Raw genomic sequence first — 20,652 nt, 5'->3', positions numbered from 1 at the left:
TGCCTATACTCAAACAGCAAAATAACACATTATTTCCTTCCCCCTTTTTTCTGGCATCTCTTGCTTAGCTTCCTCTTCTGCTCTTCTCAGCTTCCACTGAGGACTCTGATGGTGAGTGGCTGATGAAATCCCATGGGTCTTGCTGCTCTGCATTTATATAAAATATATGAACAGACATAAAGGCTTTTAGTAAGCTATAGACATGTTTATTTTGCTGTTTAATGTGTGTGTGGTGGTTGTCCAACAATTTCACACACTAAACATTTACAGATACCATATAGACACTATACATTACTATCTAGCAGAAGTACTATCATCATGTCATACAGGAGAATGTGATCATTTATAATGATAATCATTAAAGCGCGGGGGGGGGGGGGGGAGGCTATGTGCAGGCATTACAGACTTTGAAGTAAAGATTATTTGCAGTTCAGTGTACATATTTAAATTCTGTGTTACTCATTAAATGGTAAGTAAATGTAACGTTTGGGTGAACTACCCCTAAGGTTAGTTTTTGATTAAGTACATGTCTTAAACCATCATTAGTCCTAAATAAATTGAAAGATAACATAATATGGTTGATGTACTGTTATGGACCCTTTTTACATTTCAGCGCAGTGAATGGTTGGATTTTCGGTTGGATTGAGACAGAGGTTAAGGTGATGGACTTGAAATCCGTTGGGGTCTCCCACACAGGTTCGATCCCTACCGACTACGTTGGTTGGCACTTCCACAATGTGGACTGTTCCTTTTGGCTCATTTCTCCTTAAAGGAAATACCTTCCTTCTCTGCATCTCACAAACAAGGCCATGTCCCTTTATGTCCAGACCATTGCAGTGTGAGCAAGTGTTGTGCCGTGATCGTATAGTTGTCAGTACTCTGCGTTGTGGCCGCAACAGCCCTTGTTTAAATCTGAGTCACAGCAGCTTGTTACTGCTAACTGTAAGTAATGCATGGGCTGCTTTTAACAACCTCAGGCCATTGAATGCATTCTCCCGCAATCTGTGCTGTGTCCAGTGTTGCCCAGGGCTGGACTGGGGCAAAAAATCGGCCCTGGCATTTTGGGCCAGAGCGGCCCACTAAATTAAATCAAAATGCTATCTATCTATGCACATCCAATATTTTTATCAACTCATATTCTACAAAACACAAAAGCCATATTTATGAAATAAATAAATAAACACAAACTTTAATCTCAATTTAATTTCTGTGTACTGTCCATAAAGATATTTGTTGAGTTCTAAAAAATACACTATTCATTCATTTATTTTTCTTCGTATTAGTCCCTTATTTATCAGGGGTTGCCGCAGTGGAATGAACTGCCAACTATTCCAGCATGTTTTATGCAGCAGATGCCTTTCCAGCCACAACCCAATATTGGAAATCACCCAAACACACTCATTCACACACACTCATACACTACAGCCAATTTAGCTTATTCAATACACTATTCACTCAGCCTATATTCAATAATAAACATAACAAAATCTGCCTGCTAATGCATGGTTAAATCTTCAAAGGGAACAGTGTTACATTTTAACCTCTTTCACCTCTTTCACCTCATCCTCATCTAAACAATGAAAACATAATATAAGTCAAATTTGTTTCATTTTGATATTATGATTAACAGACACAAAACAGCCTCGTGTAGCTGCATATTTATATGAGCATCATCTTCACTCTGCATATTTATAACAAAACAGGGCTAAAATATAACTGTCTCCTTTCATTTCCATTGAAAAGAATGATCTTTACCCTGTCTCTTTTGCAGAATATCAGTTTTAATAATAATGGCCATTATAACAGTATACGTACATTAAATTTAAACGATAAAGGTAAGCAATCAGTCAATGTGCAGAATCAGTGTATTTGGTTACATATATGAATATATTAGCTTATCTTTGCACTCAGCCAAAACAGTTAACTGAGAACAAGTGATTCAAAAGACATAAGAATTGTTAGATAGAGACAACAAGATGAATTCAATATCACGTTTAACAACTATAGTGAGATGAGATCATCCAGCAGATGAACTGTCTGGCATGCACTACACTCTCACCTGGGGTTTATGCTCGCCCGCTGAACTACTGGCTCTAGGCAGAGAGTGGGCATGTGTGTGGTCATGTGATTTGCACTTTTAGCCGTGTACTAGAATGAACTGAGAACTTTTCAGAACCGCTAAATGAAACGCTGGTGTATTTCCCGCGATTTCTCTGCGCCTCCCTTGCTTTTCTTCTCTCTGACTCTTGACTATTTTGACAAATACACACAGACGACGCACGCTCACACGGAGTCCAAAATAGGAGTTTGTGATTGGGCCAGCCCAACGTCAATGCCGAAAAGAGCCAATGGGCTCCAGAGTGTCACATGGGCCGGCCCGGTCTGTCTGTCCGGGAAAAAAGCATCTCACTTTCAAAGAGTCACAGATCACAGCAGCGTCAATTAATAAGGCAGAAAAAACGATAGGCTGTTACGCCTTTTATGGGCCGATCAGATCATGAGACGATGATCAGCCCGGCCCAAAAAGTACGTTGGCCCACCGAGAAAGTGCCCGGTCTGCCAGATGGCCAGTCCGCCCCTGGTGTTGCCCACATCCAACTGAGAAAGTCAATGGCTATCCTGACGGGTAGTCGAGACCGAGAAGTTAAGGTTGTGGACTCAAAATCCATTGGGGTCTCCCCACCCAGGTTTGAACCCTGCCGACTATAGAACAACCAGTTGATTTTGCTTTTTCTCTCTGTGAGAGGACATGTGGCTTTCATGTCGTTTTGTTGCAGGCCAGGTGTTTAATCCCTCTTTGAGCAATTCAAGTCCATTCTGATGTTGTCTAGAGAAACATTCAAAAAATCGACACCACCATCTTGTATGGTTCAATGTTGAGGCGAAAATTGGGATTTGATTGTTTCCTCCAAGTCGCCTATTCTTTTTTTAGGCTCTCCATTTCTGGCACATTTTTTTCCCCATTCCATCTGCTGCTGGAAAGTTAATTTATACACGGCTCCTTTCAAGACTGATGCTAGCACAGTTCCAAAAGGCTCAACCAGAATGTGCTTTTGGACCGTGGCTTTGGTTACACCAAATGACTTCAAAGTCTTCCATGGTGCAGCTCAGCAGTGGCATGGCACAGTTCTGAAACGCCGTTTCCTGGAGGATACTGCTTCTGTTTTTTTAGAGGATGCAGGTCAGTGCTGCAGTGGTCCAACTCCACAAAGCAGTATATGTGTGCTGGCTTTTAAAGAGCCTGGATAGCTCAGTCGGTAGAGCATCACACTTTTAATCTGAGGGTCCAGGGTTCAAGTCCCTGTACGGGCGAAGGACTGTCTTGTTGTTACAGACTTTGTAATGCTTTAATATCACTTGGTGGCTGTCCATTGGGATGTGGCCCGACGCGAGAGCACAATGCTCTGAATTCAGATCAACCTTTTAATCTGAGGGTCCAGGATTCAGGTCCCTGTTTGGGCGAAGGACTGTCACAATGTCAGGAACCTCGTCATGCTTCAATATCACTTGGTGCCTGTCCGTTGGGGTGTGGCCCAATGCGAGAGCACATTGCTCTGATTTAGATCGTCAGCTTGTGAGAAAAGAGGGCTCATGATGTTAGCTGAGTGTGTTAGATTAGAGAGTTGCGCTGTCTCTGCTTCCCAGAGACTGTACGCAAAAGTTGCACAAGAGATAGTGCGGCTTGATCTACCCTTGTTGACCCCGTGTTTTGTTGGCACCTCAGCAGGGGAGAGGGAGGGGACATCTGTAGTCATAGCCGAGTGGTTAAGGCGATGGACTAGATTGGGGTTTCCCCGCGCAGGTTCGAATCCTGCCAACTATGCAATTTTGCAAGTCCACAATGCTGTTCTCTTTTCTTTCAATTCTCCTATACCTGAATGCAGTCTTCCTCTACATATCGTAAACAAGCCCCCATTTCTTAGTGATCAGGCAGCTGTGGCTGAGCGACAGTGGTTTGCCGTGATTGGAAAGTGATCAACACACTATGTTGTGGCCAGAGAAACCCTGGTTTGAATCCTGGTCACAGCAGCATGTACCTGTTAACGGAAAGCCATGCTGGGCTGATCTTTTGTCGCCATCGGCTGGATTTCTTATCCAACTTCTTATGTATCTAGTGTTGACCATATATGGCCATGAGAGCCACAAAGCTACAGCCAGGGGTAGTCGTGGCTGAGAGGTTAAGGCGATGGACTTGAAATCCATTGGGGTATCTCCGCGCTGGTTCGAACCCTGCCGATTATGTTGATTGGCACTTCCACAATATGGACAGCTCATTTCTCCCCAACTGAAATACCGTCCTTCTCTGTATCTTGCAAACAAGCCAATGTCCCTTTGTGTCCTGGAAACTAAGGTGTGAGCCAGTGGTGTTCTGTGATCGTATAGTGTTACGTACTCTGCGTTGTGGCCCCAGCAAGCCTACTTCAAAACTGGGTCACTGTAGCTTGTTACTGCAAAAAGTAAGTAATGCATGGGCTGATTTTTACAACCTCAGGCCATTGACTGCATTCTCCCGTATTCTGTGATCGTATAGTGTTCAGTACTCTGCGTTGTGGCCCCAGCAAGCCTAGTTCAAAACTGGGTCACTGTAGCTTGTTACTGCAAAAAGTAAGTAATGCATGGGCTGATTTTTACAACCTCAGGCCATTGACTGCATTCTCCCGTATTCTGTGCTGTGTCCAGTGTTGCCCACATCTAACTAAGAAAGTCAATGGCTATCTCTAACGTGTAGTCGTGGCCGAGAGGTGAAGGTGATGCAAATGAAGCCCATTGGGGTCTCCCTACTCAGGTTCGAACCCTGCTGACTATAAAACAACCAGTCGATTTTGCTTTTTCTCTCTGTGAGAGGAATTGTGGCTTTCATGTCATTTTGTTGCAGGCCAGGGTGTTTAATCCCTCTTTGAGTAATTCATGTCCATTCTGATGTTGCCTAGAGAAACATTAAAAAAATCGACAGCACTATCTTGTATGGCTTCAACGTTGAGGAAAAAAAATTGGGATTTGATTGTTTCTTCCAAGTCGCCTATTCTTTTTTTAGGCTCTCCATTTGTGGCACATTTTTTCCCCATTCCATCTGCTGCTGGAAAGTTAATTTATGCACGGCTCCTTTCAAGACTGATGCTGATGCTAGCACTGATGCTGTTTGGACGGAGGACTGTCTCAATGTCAGGAACCTCGTCATGCTTCAATATCACTTGGTGCCTGTCCGTTGGGGTGTGGCCCAATGCGAGAGCACATTGCTCCGATTCAGATCGTCAGCTTGTGAAAAAAGATTGCTCATGACGTTAGCTAAGTGTGTTAGATTAGAGTTGCGCTGTCTCTGCTTCCCATAGACTGTTCGCAAAAGTTGCACAAGAGATAGTGCGGCTTGATCTACGCTTGTTGACCCCGTGTTTTGTTGGCACCTCAGCAGGGGAGACAGAGGGGACATCTGCAGTCGTGGCCGAGTGGTTAAGGCGATGGACTAGAAATCCATTGGGGTTTCACCGCGCAGGTTCGAATCCTGCCGACTATGCAATTTTGCATGTCCACAATGCTGTTCTCTTTTCTTTCAATTCTCCTATACGTGAATGCAGTCCTCCTCTACATATTGTAAACAAGCCCCCATCTCTTAGTGATCAGGCAGCTGTGGGTGAGCGACAGTGGTTTACCGTGATTGAAAAGTGATCAGTACACTATGTTGTGGCCAGAGAAACCCCGGTTTGAATCCTGGTCACAGCAGCGTGTACATGTTAAGAGAAAGCCATGCTGGGCTGATCTTTTGTCGCCATCGGCTGGATTTCTTACCCAACTTCTTATGTATCTAGTGTTGATCATATACGGCCATGAGAGCCAAAAAACTACAGCCAGGTGTAGTCGTGGCCGAGAGGTTAAGGCGATGGAATTGAAATCCATTGGGGTATCCCCGCGCAGGTTCGAACCCTGCCGACTACGTTGGTTGGCACTTCCACAATGTGGACAGCTTCTTTTTGCTTATTTCTCCCCAACTGAAATACTGTCCTTCTCTGCATCTTGCAAACAAGCCAATGTCCCTTTGTGTCCTGGAAGCTAAAGTCTGAGCCAGTGGTGTGCTGTGATCGTATAGTGCTCAGTACTCTGCGTTGTGGCCCCAGCAAGCCTAGTTCGAATCTGGGTCACGGCAGCTTGCTACTGCCAACCGTAAGTAGTGCATGGACTCATTTTTACAACCTCAGGCCATTGACTGCATTCTCCCGTATTCAGTGCTGTGTCCAGTGTTGCCCACATCCAACTAAGAAAGTCAATGGCTAACTCTAACGTGTAGACGTGGCAGAGAGGTTAAGGTGATGCAAATGAAGCCCATTGGGGTCTCCCCACTCATATTCGAGGCCTGCTGACTATAAAACAACCAGTTGCTTTTGCTTTATCTCTCTGTGAGAGGAATTGTGGCTTTCATGTCATTTTGTTGCAGGCCAGGGTGTTTAATCCCTCTTTGAGTAATTCAAGTCCATTCTGATGTTGCCTAGAGAAACGTTAAAAAAATCGACAGCACTATCTTGTATGGCTTCAACGTTGAGGCAAAAATTGGGATTTGATTGTTTCTTCCAAGTCGCCTATTCTTTTTTCAGGCTCTCCATTTGTGGCACATTTTTTCCCCATTCCATCTGCTGCTGGAAAGTTAATTTATGCACGGCTCCTTTCAAGACTGATGCTGATGCTAGCACTAATGCTGTTTGGGCGAAGGACTGTCTCAATGTCAGGAACCTCGTCATGCTTCAATATCACTTGGTGCCTGTCCGTTGGGGTGTGGCCCAATGCGAGAGCACATTGCTCCGATTCAGATCGTCAGCTTGTGAGAGAAGAGTGCTCATGAAGTTAGCTGAGTGTGTTAGATTAGAGTTGCGCTGTCTCTGCTTCCCAGAGACTGTACGCAAAAGTTGCACAAGAGATAGTGCGGCTTGATCTACGCTTGTTGACCCCGTGTTTTGTTGGCACCTCAGCAGGGGAGACAGAGAGCACATCTGTAGTCGTGGCCGAGTGGTTAAGGCGATGGACTAGAAATCCATTGGGGTTTCCCCGCGCAGGTTCGAATCCTGCCGACTACGCAATTTTGCATGTCCACAATGCTGTTCTCTTTTCTTTCAATTCTCCTATACGTGAATGCAGTCCTCCTCTACATATCGTAAACAAGCCCCCGTCTCTTAGTGATCAGGCAGCTGTGGGTGAGCGACAGTGGTTTGCCGTGATCGAAAAGTGATCAGTACACTATGTTGTGGCCAGAGAAACCCCGGTTTGAATCCTGGTCACAGCAGCGTGTACCTGTTAACGGAAAGCCATGCTGGGCTGATCTTTTGTCGCCATCGGCTGGATTTCTTACCCAACTTCTTATGTACATTTACATTTAGTCATTTAGCAGACGCTTTTATCCAAAGCGACTTACAAATGAGGACAAGGAAGCAATTTACACAACCAAGAGCAACAATGAATAAGTGCTATAAGCAAGTTTCAGGTCTGTAAAGTCTAAGAAGGGAAGTATTAGTAGTATTAGTATTTTTTTTTTTTTTGTACAGTTAGTGTGATATTCAGAGAGGCAATTACAGATTAGGAAGTGTAGTGGAGACTAAATAGTTGAGTTTTTAGTCGTTTCTTGAAAATAGCGAGTGACTCTGCTGTTCTGATGCAGTTAGGGAGTTCATTCCACCAACTGGGCAGATTGAGCGTGAGCGTTCGCGAAAGTGATTTTTTCCCCCTTTGGGATGGAACCACGAGGCGACGTTCATTCACAGAACGCAAGTTTCTGGAGGGCACATAGATCTGCAGAAGCGAGAGCAGATAAGAAGGAGCAAGGCCAGAAGTCGCTTTGTAAGCAAACATCAGAGCTTTGAATTTGATGCGAGCAGCAACTGGCAGCCAGTGCAAACGGAGTAGCAGCGGATGGAAAGCCATGCTGGGCTGATCTTTTGTCGCCATCGGCTGGATTTCTTACCCAACTTCTTATGTATCTAGTGTTGACCATATATGGCCATGAGAGCCACAAAGCTACAGCCAGGGGTAGTCGTGGCTGAGAAGTTAAGGCGATGGACTTGAAATCCATTGGAGTATCTCCGCGCTGGTTCGAACCCTGCCGATCATGTTGATTGGCACTTCCACAATATGGACAGCTCATTTCTCCCCAACTGAAATACCGTCCTTCTCTGCATCTTGCAAACAAGCCAATGTCCCTTTGTGTCCTGGAAGCTAAGGTGTGAGCCAGTGGTGTGCTGTAATCGTATAGTGTTCAGTACTCTGCGTTGTGGCCCCAGCAAGCCTAGTTCGAATCCGGGTCACGTCAGCTTGCTACTGCCAACCGTAAGTAGTGCATGGGCTCATTTTTACAACCTCAGGCCATTGACTGCCTTCTCCAGTATTCTGTGCTGTGTCCAGTGTTGCCCACATCCAACTAAGAAAGTCAATGGCTAACTCTAACGTGTAGTCGTGGCCGAGAGGTTAAGGTGATGCAAATGAAGCCCATTTGGGTCTCCCCACTCAGGTTTGAGGCCTGCTGACTATAAAGCAACCAGTTGCTTTTGCTTTATCTCTCTGTGAGAGGAATTGTGGCTTTCATGTCATTTTGTTGCAGGCCAGGGTGTTTAATCCCTCTTTGAGTAATTCAAGTCCATTCAGATGTTGCCTAGAGAAACATTAAAAAAATCGACAGCACTATCTTGTATGGCTTCAACGTTGAGGCAAAAATTGGGATTTGATTGTTTCTTCCAAGTCGCCTATTCTTTTTTTAGGCTCTCCATTTGTGGCACATTTTTTCCCCATTCCATCTGCTGCTGGAAAGTTAATTTATGCACGGCTCCTTTCAAGACTGATGCTGATGCTAGCACTGATGCTGTTTGGACGGAGGACTGTCTCAATGTCAGGAACCTCGTCATGCCTCAATATCACTTGGTGCCTGTCCGTTGGGGTGTGGCCCAATGCGAGAGCACATTGCTCCGATTCAGATCGTCAGCTTGTGAGAGAAGAGTGCTCATGAAGTTAGCTGAGTGTGTTAGATTAGAGTTGCGCTGTCTCTGCTTCCCAGAGACTGTATGCAAAAGTTGCACAAGAGATAGTGCGGCTTGATCTACGCTTGTTGACCCCGTGTTTTGTTGGCACCTCAGCAGGGGAGACAGAGGGGACATCTGTATTCGTGGCCGACTGGTTAAGGCGATGGACTAGAAATCCATTGGGGTTTCCCCGCGCAGGTTCGAATCCTGCCGACTACGCAATTTTGCATGTCCACAATGCTGTTCTCTTTTCTTTCAATTCTCCTATACGTGAATGCAGTCCTCCTCTACATATCGTAAACAAGCCCCCGTCTCTTAGTGATCAGGCAGCTGTGGGTGAGCGATAGTGGTTTGTCGTGATCGAAAAGTGATCAGTGCACTATGTTGTGCCCAGAGAAACCCCGGTTTGAATCCTGGTCACAGCAGCATGTACCTGTTAACGGAAAGCCATGCTGGGCTGATCTTTTGTCGCCATCGGCTGGATTTCTTACCCAACTTCTTATGTATCTAGTGTTGATCATATACGGCCATGAGAGCAAAAAAGCTACAGCCAGGTGTAGTCGTGGCCGAGAGGTTAAGGCGATGGACTTGAAATCCATTGGGGTATCCCCGCGCAGGTTCGAACGCTGCTGACTACGTTGGTTGGCACTTCCACAATGTGGACAGCTCCTTTTTGCTTATTTCTCCCCAACTGAAATACCGTCCTTCTCTGCATCTTGCAAACAAGCCAATGTTCCTTTGTGTCCTGGAAGCCAAGGTGTGAGCCAGTGGTGTGCTGTGATCGTATAGTGCTCAGTACTCTGCGTTTTGGCCCCAGCAAGCCTAGTTAGAATCCGGGTCACGGCAGCTTGCTACTGCCAACTGTAAGTAATGCATGGGCTGCTTTTTAGAACCTCAGGCCATTGACTGCATTCTCCAGTATTCTGTGCTGTGTCCAGTGTTGCCCACATCCAACTAAGAAAGTCAATGGCTTACTCTAACGTGTAGTCGTGGCCGAGAGGTTAAGGTGATGCAAATGAAGCCCATTGGGGTCTCCCCACTCAGGTTCGAGGCCTGCCGACTATAAAACAACCAGTTGCTTTTGCTTTATCTCTCTGTGAGAGGAATTGTGGCTTTCATGTCATTTTGTTGGAGGCCAGGGTGTTTAATCCCTCTTTGAGTAATTCAAGTCCATTCAGATGTTGCCTAGAGAAACATTAAAAAAATCGACAGCACTATCTTGTATGGCTTCAACGTTGAGGCAAAAATTGGGATTTGATTGTTTCTTCCAAGTCGCCTATTCTTTTTTTAGGCTCTCCATTTGTGGCACCTTTTTTCCCCATTCCATCTGCTGCTGGAAAGTTAATTTTTGCACGGCTCCTTTCAAGACTGATGCTGATGCTAGCACTGATGCTGTTTGGGCGGAGGACTGTCTCAATGTCAGGAACCTCGTCATGCTTCAATATCACTTGGTGCCTGTCCGTTGGGGTGTGGCCCAATGCGAGAGCACATTGCTCCGATTCAGATCGTCAGCTTGTGAGAGAAGAGTGCTCATTAAGTTAGCTGAGTGTGTTAGATTAGAGTTGCGCTGTCTCTGCTTCCCAGAGACTGTACGCAAAAGTTGCACAAGAGATAGTGCGGCTTGATCTACGCTTGTTGACCCCGTGTTTTGTTGGCACCTCAGCAGGGGAGACAGAGGGGACATCTGTAGTCGTGGCCGAGTGGTTAAGGCGATGGACTAGAAATCCATTGGGGTTTCCCCGCGCAGGTTCGAATCTTGCCGACTACGCAATTTTGCATGTCCACAATGCTGTTCTCTTTTCTTTCAATTCTTCTATACGTGAATGCAGTCCTCCTCTACATATCATAAACAAGCCCCCGTCTCTTAGTGATCAGGCAGCTGTGGGTGAGCGACAGTGGTTTGCCGTGATCGAAAAGTGATCAGTACACTATGTTGTGCCCAGAGAAACCCCGGTTTGAATCCTGGTCACAGCAGCATGTACTTGTTAACGGAAAGCCATGCTGGGCTGATCTTTTGTCGCCATCGGCTGGATTTCTTACCCAACTTCTTATGTATCTAGTGTTGATCATATACAGCCATGAGAGCCAAAAAGCTACAGCCAGGTGTAGTCGTGGCCGAGAGGTTAAGGCGATGGTCTTGAAATCCATTGGGGTATCCCCGCGCAGGTTCGAACCCTGCCGACTACGTTGGTTGGCACTTCCACAATGTGGACAGCTCCTTTTTGCTTATTTCTCCCCAACTGAAATACCGTTCTTCTCTGCATCTTGCAAACAAGCCAATGTCCCTTTGTGTCCTGGAAGCCAAGGTGTGAGCCAGTGGTGTGCTGTGATCGTATAGTGCTCAGTACTCTGTGTTTTGGCCCCAGCAAGCCTAGTTAGAATCCGGGTCACGGCAGCTTGCTACTGCCAACTGTAAGTAATGCATGGGCTGCTTTTTAGAACCTCAGGCCATTGACTGCATTCTCCAGTATTCTGTGCTGTGTCCAGTGTTGCCCACATCCAACTAAGAAAGTCAATGGCTTACTCTAACGTGTAGTCGTGGCCGAGAGATTAAGGTGATGCAAATGAAGCCCATTGGGGTCTCCCCACTCAGGTTCGAGGCCTGCCGACTATAAAAAAAACAGTTGCTTTTGCTTTATCTCTCTGTGAGAGGAATTGTGGCTTTCATGTCATTTTGTTGCAGGCCAGGGTGTTTAATCCCTCTTTGAGTAATTCAAGTCCATTCAGATGTTGCCTAGAGAAACATTAAAAAAATCGACAGCACTATCTTGTATGGCTTCAACGTTGAGGCAAAAATTGGGATTTGATTGTTTCTTCCAAGTCGCCTATTCTTTTTTTAGGCTCTCCATTTGTGGCACATTTTTTCCCCATTCCATCTGCTGCTGGAAAGTTAATTTATGCACGGCTCCTTTCAAGACTGATGCTGATGCTAGCACTGATGCTGTTTGGACGGAGGACTGTCTCAATGTCAGGAACCTCGTCATGCTTCAATATCACTTGGTGCCTGTCCGTTGGGGTGTGGCCCAATGCGAGAGCACATTGCTCCGATTCAGATCGTCAGCTTGTGAGAGAAGAGTGCTCATGAAGTTAGCTGAGTGTGTTAGATTAGAGTTGCGCTGTCTCTGCTTCCCAGAGACTGTACGCAAAAGTTGCACAAGAGATAGTGCGGCTTGATCTACGCTTGTTGACCCCGTGTTTTGTTGGCACCTCAGCAGGGGAGACAGAGGGAACATCTGTAGTCGTGGCCGAGTGGTTAAGGCGATGGACTAGAAATCCATTGGGGTTTCCCCGCGCAGGTTCGAATCCTGCCGACTACGCAATTTTGCATGTCCACAATGCTGTTCTCTTTTCTTTCAATTCTCCTATACGTGAATGCAGTCCTCCTCTACATATCGTAAACAAGCCCCCGTCTCTTAGTGATCAGGCAGCTGTGGGTGAGCGACAGTGGTTTGCCGTGATCGAAAAGTGATCAGTACACTATGTTGTGCCCAGAGAAACCCCGGTTTGAATCCTGGTCACAGCAGCATGTACCTGTTAACGGAAAGCCATGCTGGGCTGATCTTTTGTCGCCATCGGCTGGATTTCTTACCCAACTTCTTATGTATCTAGTGTTGATCATATACGGCCATGAGAGCCAAAAAGCTACAGCCAGGTGTAGTCGTGGCCGAGAGGTTAAGGCGATGGACTTGAAATCCATTGGGGTTTCCCCGCGCAGGTTCGAATCCTGCCGACTACGCAATTTTGCATGTCCACAATGCTGTTCTCTTTTCTTTCAATTCTTCTATACGTGAATGCAGTCCTCCTCTACATATCATAAACAAGCCCCCGTCTCTTAGTGATCAGGCAGCTGTGGGTGAGCGACAGTGGTTTGCCGTGATCGAAAAGTGATCAGTACACTATGTTGTGCCCAGAGAAACCCCGGTTTGAATCCTGGTCACAGCAGCATGTACTTGTTAACGGAAAGCCATGCTGGGCTGATCTTTTGTCGCCATCGGCTGGATTTCTTACCCAACTTCTTATGTATCTAGTGTTGATCATATACAGCCATGAGAGCCAAAAAGCTACAGCCAGGTGTAGTCGTGGCCGAGAGGTTAAGGCGATGGTCTTGAAATCCATTGGGGTATCCCCGCGCAGGTTCGAACCCTGCCGACTACGTTGGTTGGCACTTCCACAATGTGGACAGCTCCTTTTTGCTTATTTCTCCCCAACTGAAATACTGTTCTTCTCTGCATCTTGCAAACAAGCCAATGTCCCTTTGTGTCTTGGAAGCCAAGGTGTGAGCCAGTGGTGTGCTGTGATCGTATAGTGATCAGTACTCTGCGTTGTGGCCCCAGCATACCTAGTTCGAATCCGGCTCAAGGCAGCTTGCTACTGCCAACTGTAAGTAATGCATGGGCTGCTTTTTAGAACCTCAGGCCATTGACTGCATTCTCCAGTATTCTGTGCTGTGTCCAGTGTTGCCCACATCCAACTAAGAAAGTCAATGGCTTACTCTAACGTGTAGTCGTGGCCGAGAGGTTAAGGTGATGCAAATGAAGCCCATTGGGGTTTCCCCACTCAGGTTCGAGGCCTGCCGACTATAAAAAAAACCAGTTGCTTTTGCTTTATCTCTCTGTGAGAAGAATTGTGGCTTTCATGTTATTTTGTTGCAGGCCAGGGTGTTTAATCCCTCTTTGAGTAATTCAAGTCCATTCAGATGTTGCCTAGAGAAACATTAAAAAAATCGACAGCACTATCTTGTATGGCTTCAACGTTGAGGCAAAAATTGGGATTTGATTGTTTCTTCCAAGTCGCCTATTCTTTTTTTAGGCTCTCCATTTGTGACACATTTTTTCCCCATTCCATCTGCTGCTGGAAAGTTAGTTTATGCACGGCTCCTTTCAAGACTGATGCTGATGCTAGCACTGATGCTGTTAAGGCGGAGGACTGTCTCAATGTCAGGAACCTCGTCATGCTTCAATATCACTTGGTGCCTGTCCGTTGGGGTGTGGCCCAATGCGAGAGCACATTGCTCCGATTCAGATCGTCAGCTTGTGAGAGAAGAGTGCTCATGAAGTTAGCTGAGTGTGTTAGATTAGAGTTGCGCTGTCTCTGCTTCCCAGAGACTGTACGCAAAAGTTGCACAAGAGATAGTGCGGCTTGATCTACGCTTGTTGACCCCGTGTTTTGTTGGCACCTCAGCAGGGGAGACAGAGGGGACATCTGTAGCCGTGGCCGAGTGGTTAAGGCGATGGACTAGAAATCCATTGGGGTTTCCCCACGCAGGTTCGAATCCTGCCGACTATGCAATTTTGCATGTCCACTATGCTGTTCTCTTTTCTTTCAATTCTTCTATACGTGAATGCAGTCCTCCTCTACATATCATAAACAAGCCCCCGTCTCTTAGTGATCAGGCAGCTGTGGGTGAGCGACAGTGGTTTGCCGTGATTGAAAAGTGATCAGTACACTATGTTGTGCCCAGAGAAACCCCGGTTTGAATCCTGGTCACAGCAGCATGTACCTGTTAACGGAAAGCCATGCTGGGCTGATCTTTTGTCGCCATCGGCTGGATTTCTTACCCAACTTCTTATGTATCTAGTGTTGATCATATATGGCCATGAGAGCCAAAAAGCTACAGCCAGGTGTAGTCGTGGCCGAGAGGTTAAGGCGATGGACTTGAAATCCATTGGGGTATCCCCGCGCAGGTTCGAACCCTGCCGACTACGTTGGTTGGCACTTCCACAATGTGGACAGCTCCTTTTTGCTTATTTCTCCCCAACTGAAATACCGTCCTTCTCTGCATCTTGCAAACAAGCCAATGTCCCTTTGTGTCTTGGAAGCCAAGGTGTGAGCCAGTGGTGTGCTGTGATCGTATAGTGATCAGTACTCTGCGTTGTGGCCCCAGCATACCTAGTTCGAATCCGGCTCAAGGCAGCTTGCTACTGCCAACTGTAAGTAATGCATGGGCTGCTTTTTAGAACCTCAGGCCATTGACTGCATTCTCCAGTATTCTGTGCTGTGTCCAGTGTTGCCCACATCCAACTAAGAAAGTCAATGGCTTACTCTAACGTGTAGTCGTGGCCGAGAGGTTAAGGTGATGCAAATGAAGCCCATTGGGGTTTCCCCACTCAGGTTCGAGGCCTGCCGACTATAAAAAAAACCAGTTGCTTTTGCTTTATCTCTCTGTGAGAAGAATTGTGGCTTTCATGTTATTTTGTTGCAGGCCAGGGTGTTTAATCCCTCTTTGAGTAATTCAAGTCCATTCAGATGTTGCCTAGAGAAACATTAAAAAAATCGACAGCACTATCTTGTATGGCTTCAACGTTGAGGCAAAAATTGGGATTTGATTGTTTCTTCCAAGTCGCCTATTCTTTTTTTAGGCTCTCCATTTGTGACACATTTTTTCCCCATTCCATCTGCTGCTGGAAAGTTAGTTTATGCACGGCTCCTTTCAAGACTGATGCTGATGCTAGCACTGATGCTGTTAAGGCGGAGGACTGTCTCAATGTCAGGAACCTCGTCATGCTTCAATATCACTTGGTGCCTGTCCGTTGGGGTGTGGCCCAATGCGAGAGCACATTGCTCCGATTCAGATCGTCAGCTTGTGAGAGAAGAGTGCTCATGAAGTTAGCTGAGTGTGTTAGATTAGAGTTGCGCTGTCTCTGCTTCCCAGAGACTGTACGCAAAAGTTGCACAAGAGATAGTGCGGCTTGATCTACGCTTGTTGACCCCGTGTTTTGTTGGCACCTCAGCAGGGGAGACAGAGACCTCATCTGTAGTCGTGGCCGAGTGGTTAAGGTGATGGACTAGAAATCCATTGGGGTTTCCCCGCGCAGGTTCGAATCCTGCCGACTACGCAATTTTGCATGTCCACAATGCTGTTCTCTTTTCTTTCAATTCTCCTATACGTGAATGCAGTCCTCCTCTACATATCGTAAACAAGCCCCCGTCTCTTAGTGATCAGGCAGCTGTGGGTGAGCGAAAGTGGTTTGCCGTGATCGAAAAGTGATCAGTACACTATGTTGTGCCCAGAGAAACCCCGGTTTGAATCCTGGTCACAGCAGCATGTACCTGTTAACGGAAAGCCATGCTGGGCTGATCTTTTGTCGCCATCGGCTGGATTTCTTACCCAACTTCTTATGTATCTAGTGTTGATCATATACGGCCATGAGAGCCAAAAAGCTACAGCCAGGTGTAGTCGTGGCCGAGAGGTTAAGGCGATGGACTTGAAATCCATTGGGGTATCCCCGCGCAGGTTCGAACCCTGCCGACTACGTTGGTTGGCACTTCCACAATGTGGACAGCTCCTTTTTGCTTATTTCTCCCCAACTGAAATACCGTTCTTCTCTGCATCTTGCAAACAAGCCAATGTCCCTTTGTGTCTTGGAAGCCAAGGTGTGAGCCAGTGGTGTGCTGTGATCGTATAGTGATCAGTACTCTGCGTTGTGGCCCCAGCATACCTAGTTCGAATCCGGCTCACAGCAGCTTGCTACTGCCAACTGTAAGTAATGCATGGGCTGCTTTTTACAACCTCAGGCCATTGACTGCATTCTCCAGTATTCTGTGCTGTGTCCAGTGTTGCCCACATCCAACTAAGAAAGTCAATGGCTAACTCTAACGTGTAGTCGTGGCCGAGAGGTTAAGGTGATGCAAATGAAGCCCATTGGGGTCTCCCCACTCAGGTTCGAGGCCTGCTGACTATAAAACAACCAGTTGCTTTTGCTTTATCTCTCTGTGAGAGGAATTGTGGCTTTCATGTCATTTTGTTGCAGGCCAGAGTCTTTAATCCCTCATTGAGTAATTCAAGTCCATTCAGATGTTGCCTAGAGAAACATAAAAAAAATCGACAGCACTATCTTGTATGGCTTCAACGTTGAGGCAAAAATTGGGATTTGATTGTTTCTTCCAAGTCGCCTATTCTTTTTTTAGGCTCTCCATTTGTGGCACATTTTTTCCCCATTCCATCTGCTGCTGGAAAGTTAGTTTATGCACGGCTCCTTTCAAGACTGATGCTGATGCTAGCACTGATGCTGTTTGGGCGGAGGACTGTCTCAATGTCAGGAACCTCGTCATGCTTCAATATCACTTGGTGCCTGTCCGTTGGGGTGTGGCCCAATGCGAGAGCACATTGCTCCGATTCAGATCGTCAGCTTGTGAGAGAAGAGTGCTCATGAAGTTAGCTGAGTGTGTTAGATTAGAGTTGCGCTGTCTCTGCTTCCCAGAGACTGTACGCAAAAGTTGCACAAGAGATAGTGCGGCTTGATCTACGCTTGTTGACCCCGTGTTTTGTTGGCACCTCAGCAGGGGAGACAGAGAGCTCATCTGTAGTCGTGGCCGAGTGGTTAAGGCGATGGACTAGAAATCCATTGGGGTTTCCCCGCGCAGGTTCGAATCCTGCCGACTACGCAATTTTGCATGTCCACAATGCTGTTCTCTTTTCTTTCAATTCTCCTACACGTGAATGCAGTCCTCCTCTACATATCGTAAACAAGCCCCCGTCTCTTAGTGATCAGGCAGCTGTGGGTGAGCGACAGTGGTTTGCCGTGATCGAAAAGTGATCAGTACACTATGTTGTGGCCAGAGAAACCCCGGTTTGAATCCTGGTCACAGCAGCATGTACCTGTTAACGGAAAGCCATGCTGGGCTGATCTTTTGTCGCCATCGGCTGGATTTCTTACCCAACTTCTTATGTATCTAGTGTTGATCATATACAGCCATGAGAGCCAAAATGCTACAGCCAGGTGTAGTCGTGGCCGAGAGGTTAAGGCGATGGACTTGAAATCCATTGGGGTATCCCCGTGCAGGTTCGAACCCTGCCATGTCGGTTGGCACTTCCACAATGTGGACAGCTCCTTTTTGCTTATTTCTCCCCAACTGAAATACCGTCCTTCTCTGCATCTTGCAAACAAGCCAATGTCCCTTTGTGTCTTGGAAGCCAAGGTGTGAGCCAGTGGTGTGCTGTGATCGTATAGTGATCAGTACTCTGCGTTGTGGCCCCAGCGTGCCTAGTTCGAATCCGGGTCACGGCAGCTTGCTGCTGCCAACTGTAAGTAATGCATGGGCTGCTTTTTACAACCTCAGGCCATTGAATGCATTCTCCAGTATTCTGTGCTGTGTCCAGTGTTGCCCACATCCAACTAAGAAAGTCAATGGCTAACTCTAACGTGTAGTCGTGGCCGAGAGGTTAAGGTGATGCAAATGAAGCCCATTGGGGTCTCCCCACTCAGGTTCGAGGCCTGCTGACTATAAAACAACCAGTTGCTTTTGCTTTATCTCTCTGTGAGAGGAATTGTGGCTTTCATGTCATTTTGTTGCAGGCCAGGGTGTTTAATCCCTCTTTGAGTAATTCAAGTCCATTCAGATGTTGCCTAGAGAAACATTAAAAAAATCGACAGCACTATCTTGTATGGCTTCAACGTTGAGGCAAAAATTGGGATTTGATTGTTTCTTCCAAGTCGCCTATTCTTTTTTTAGGCTCTCCATTTGTGGCACATTTTTTCCCCATTCCATCTGCTGCTGGAAAGTTAGTTTATGCACGGCTCCTTTCAAGACTGATGCTGATGCTAGCACTGATGCTGTTTGGGCGGAGGACTGTCTCAATGTCAGGAACCTCGTCATGCTTCAATATCACTTGGTGCCTGTCCGTTGGGGTGTGGCCCAATGCGAGAGCACATTGCTCCGATTCAGATCGTCAGCTTGTGAGAGAAGAGTGCTCATGAAGTTAGCTGAGTGTGTTAGATTAGAGTTGCGCTGTCTCTGCTTCCCAGAGACTGTACGCAAAAGTTGCACAAGAGATAGTGCGGCTTGATCTACGCTTGTTGACCCCGTGTTTTGTTGGCACCTCAGCAGGGGAGACAGAGAGCACATCTGTAGTCGTGGCCGAGTGGTTAAGGCGATGGACTAGAAATCCATTGGGGTTTCCCCGCGCAGGTTCGAATCCGGCGACTACGCAATTTTGCATGTCCACAATGCTGTTCTCTTTTCTTTTAATTCTCCTATACGTGAATGCAGTCCTCCTCTACATATCGTAAACAAGCCCCCGTCTCTTAGTGATCAGGCAGCTGTGGGTGAGCGACAGTGGTTTGCCGTGATCGAAAAGTGATCAGTACACTATGTTGTGCCCAGAGAAACCCAGGTTTGAATCCTGGTCACAGCAGCATGTACCTGTTAACGGAAAGCCATGCTGGGCTGATCTTTTGTCGCCATCGGCTGGATTTCTTACCCAACTTCTTATGTATCTAGTGTTGATCATATACGGCCATGAGAGCCAAAAAGCTACAGCCAGGTGTAGTCGTGGCCGAGAGGTTAAGGCGATGGACTTGAAATCCATTGGGGTATCCCCGCGCAGGTTCGAACCCTGCCGACTACGTTGGTTGGCACTTCCACAATGTGGACAGCTCCTTTTTTGCTTATTTCTCCCCAACTGAAATACCGTCCTTCTCTGCATCTTGCAAACAAGCCAATGTCCCTTTGTGTCTTGGAAGCCAAGGTGTGAGCCAGTGGTGTGCTGTGATCGTATAGTGATCAGTACTCTGCGTTGTGGCCCCAGCATGCCTAGTTCGAATCCGGGTCACGGCAGCTTGCTACTGCCAACTGTAAATAATGCATGGGCTGCTTTTTACAACCTCAGGCCATTGACTGCATTCTCCAGTATTCTGTGCTGTGTCCAGTGTTGCCCACATCCAACTAAGAAAGTCAATGGCTAACTCTAACGTGTAGTCGTGGCCGAGAGGTTAAGGTGATGCAAATGAAGCCCATTGGGGTCTCCCCACTCAGGTTCGAGGCCTGCTGACTATAAAACAACCAGTTGCTTTTGCTTTATCTCTCTGTGAGAGGAATTGTGGCTTTCATGTCATTTTGTTGCAGGCCAGGGTGTTTAATCCCTCTTTGAGTAATTCAAGTCCATTCAGATGTTGCCTAGAGAAACATTAAAAAAATCGACAGCACTATCTTGTATGGCTTCAACGTTGAGGCAAAAATTGGGATTTGATTGTTTCTTCCAAGTCGCCTATTCTTTTTTTAGGCTCTCCATTTGTGGCACATTTTTTCCCCATTCCATCTGCTGCTGGAAAGTTAATTTATGCACGGCTCCTTTCAAGACTGATGCTGATGCTAGCACTGATGCTGTTTGGACGGAGGACTGTCTCAATGTCAGGAACCTCGTCATGCTTCAATATCACTTGGTGCCTGTCTGTTGGGGTGTGGCCCAATGCGAGAGCACATTGCTCCGATTCAGATCGTCAGCTTGTGAGAGAAGAGTGCTCATGAAGTTAGCTGAGTGTGTTAGATTAGAGTTGCGCTGTCTCTGCTTCCCAGAGACTGTACGCAAAAGTTGCACAAGAGATAGTGCGGCTTGATCTACGCTTGTTGGCCCCGTGTTTTGTTGGCACCTCAGCAGGGGAGACAGAGGGAACATCTGTAGTCGTGGCCGAGTGGTTAAGGCGATGGACTAGAAATCCATTGGGGTTTCCCCGCGCAGGTTCGAATCCTGCCGACTACGCAATTTTGCATGTCCACAATGCTGTTCTCTTTTCTTTCAATTCTCCTATACGTGAATGCAGTCCTCCTCTACCTATCGTAAACAAGCCCCCGTCTCTTAGTGATCAGGCAGCTGTGGGTGAGCGACAGTGGTTTGCCGTGATAGAAAAGTGATCAGTACACTATGTTGTGCCCAGAGAAACCC

General features: G+C 46.7%; 16 non-coding genes across 16 annotated transcripts; all 16 read left to right on the top strand.

The window, feature by feature from the left end:
* The first annotated feature begins 4,160 nt into the window (after positions 1 to 4,160).
* On the top strand, positions 4,161 to 4,242 carry trnas-uga (transfer RNA serine (anticodon UGA)). Its single transcript has one exon. It is a non-coding gene; the product is annotated as a tRNA-Ser (tRNA).
* Positions 4,243 to 5,849: 1,607 nt separating this feature from the next.
* On the top strand, positions 5,850 to 5,931 carry trnas-uga (transfer RNA serine (anticodon UGA)). Its single transcript has one exon. It is a non-coding gene; the product is annotated as a tRNA-Ser (tRNA).
* A 1,048-nt stretch (positions 5,932 to 6,979) lies between these two features.
* Positions 6,980 to 7,061, top strand: trnas-aga (transfer RNA serine (anticodon AGA)). Its single transcript has one exon. It is a non-coding gene; the product is annotated as a tRNA-Ser (tRNA).
* A 2,485-nt stretch (positions 7,062 to 9,546) lies between these two features.
* trnas-uga (transfer RNA serine (anticodon UGA)) lies at positions 9,547 to 9,628 on the top strand. Its single transcript has one exon. It is a non-coding gene; the product is annotated as a tRNA-Ser (tRNA).
* Positions 9,629 to 10,676: 1,048 nt separating this feature from the next.
* trnas-aga (transfer RNA serine (anticodon AGA)) lies at positions 10,677 to 10,758 on the top strand. Its single transcript has one exon. It is a non-coding gene; the product is annotated as a tRNA-Ser (tRNA).
* A 337-nt stretch (positions 10,759 to 11,095) lies between these two features.
* trnas-uga (transfer RNA serine (anticodon UGA)) lies at positions 11,096 to 11,177 on the top strand. The gene has a single exon. It is a non-coding gene; the product is annotated as a tRNA-Ser (tRNA).
* A 1,048-nt stretch (positions 11,178 to 12,225) lies between these two features.
* Positions 12,226 to 12,307, top strand: trnas-aga (transfer RNA serine (anticodon AGA)). Its single transcript has one exon. It is a non-coding gene; the product is annotated as a tRNA-Ser (tRNA).
* A 337-nt stretch (positions 12,308 to 12,644) lies between these two features.
* On the top strand, positions 12,645 to 12,726 carry trnas-aga (transfer RNA serine (anticodon AGA)). The gene has a single exon. It is a non-coding gene; the product is annotated as a tRNA-Ser (tRNA).
* Positions 12,727 to 13,063: 337 nt separating this feature from the next.
* trnas-uga (transfer RNA serine (anticodon UGA)) lies at positions 13,064 to 13,145 on the top strand. The gene has a single exon. It is a non-coding gene; the product is annotated as a tRNA-Ser (tRNA).
* A 1,468-nt stretch (positions 13,146 to 14,613) lies between these two features.
* Positions 14,614 to 14,695, top strand: trnas-uga (transfer RNA serine (anticodon UGA)). Its single transcript has one exon. It is a non-coding gene; the product is annotated as a tRNA-Ser (tRNA).
* A 1,049-nt stretch (positions 14,696 to 15,744) lies between these two features.
* trnas-aga (transfer RNA serine (anticodon AGA)) lies at positions 15,745 to 15,826 on the top strand. Its single transcript has one exon. It is a non-coding gene; the product is annotated as a tRNA-Ser (tRNA).
* Positions 15,827 to 16,163: 337 nt separating this feature from the next.
* Positions 16,164 to 16,245, top strand: trnas-uga (transfer RNA serine (anticodon UGA)). The gene has a single exon. It is a non-coding gene; the product is annotated as a tRNA-Ser (tRNA).
* Positions 16,246 to 17,293: 1,048 nt separating this feature from the next.
* On the top strand, positions 17,294 to 17,375 carry trnas-aga (transfer RNA serine (anticodon AGA)). The gene has a single exon. It is a non-coding gene; the product is annotated as a tRNA-Ser (tRNA).
* A 342-nt stretch (positions 17,376 to 17,717) lies between these two features.
* On the top strand, positions 17,718 to 17,794 carry trnas-uga (transfer RNA serine (anticodon UGA)). The gene has a single exon. It is a non-coding gene; the product is annotated as a tRNA-Ser (tRNA).
* Positions 17,795 to 19,256: 1,462 nt separating this feature from the next.
* Positions 19,257 to 19,338, top strand: trnas-uga (transfer RNA serine (anticodon UGA)). The gene has a single exon. It is a non-coding gene; the product is annotated as a tRNA-Ser (tRNA).
* A 1,049-nt stretch (positions 19,339 to 20,387) lies between these two features.
* Positions 20,388 to 20,469, top strand: trnas-aga (transfer RNA serine (anticodon AGA)). Its single transcript has one exon. It is a non-coding gene; the product is annotated as a tRNA-Ser (tRNA).
* Positions 20,470 to 20,652: the final 183 nt, after the last annotated feature.

The sequence above is a fragment of the Danio rerio genome, chromosome 20, assembly GCF_052040795.2.
Source record: "Danio rerio strain M-AB ecotype USA chromosome 20, GRCz13ab, whole genome shotgun sequence".
Lineage (NCBI taxonomy): Eukaryota > Metazoa > Chordata > Actinopteri > Cypriniformes > Danionidae > Danio > Danio rerio.
The sequence above is the reverse complement of the archived record's forward strand: the minus strand, read 5'-3'. Positions and strand labels throughout refer to the sequence as shown.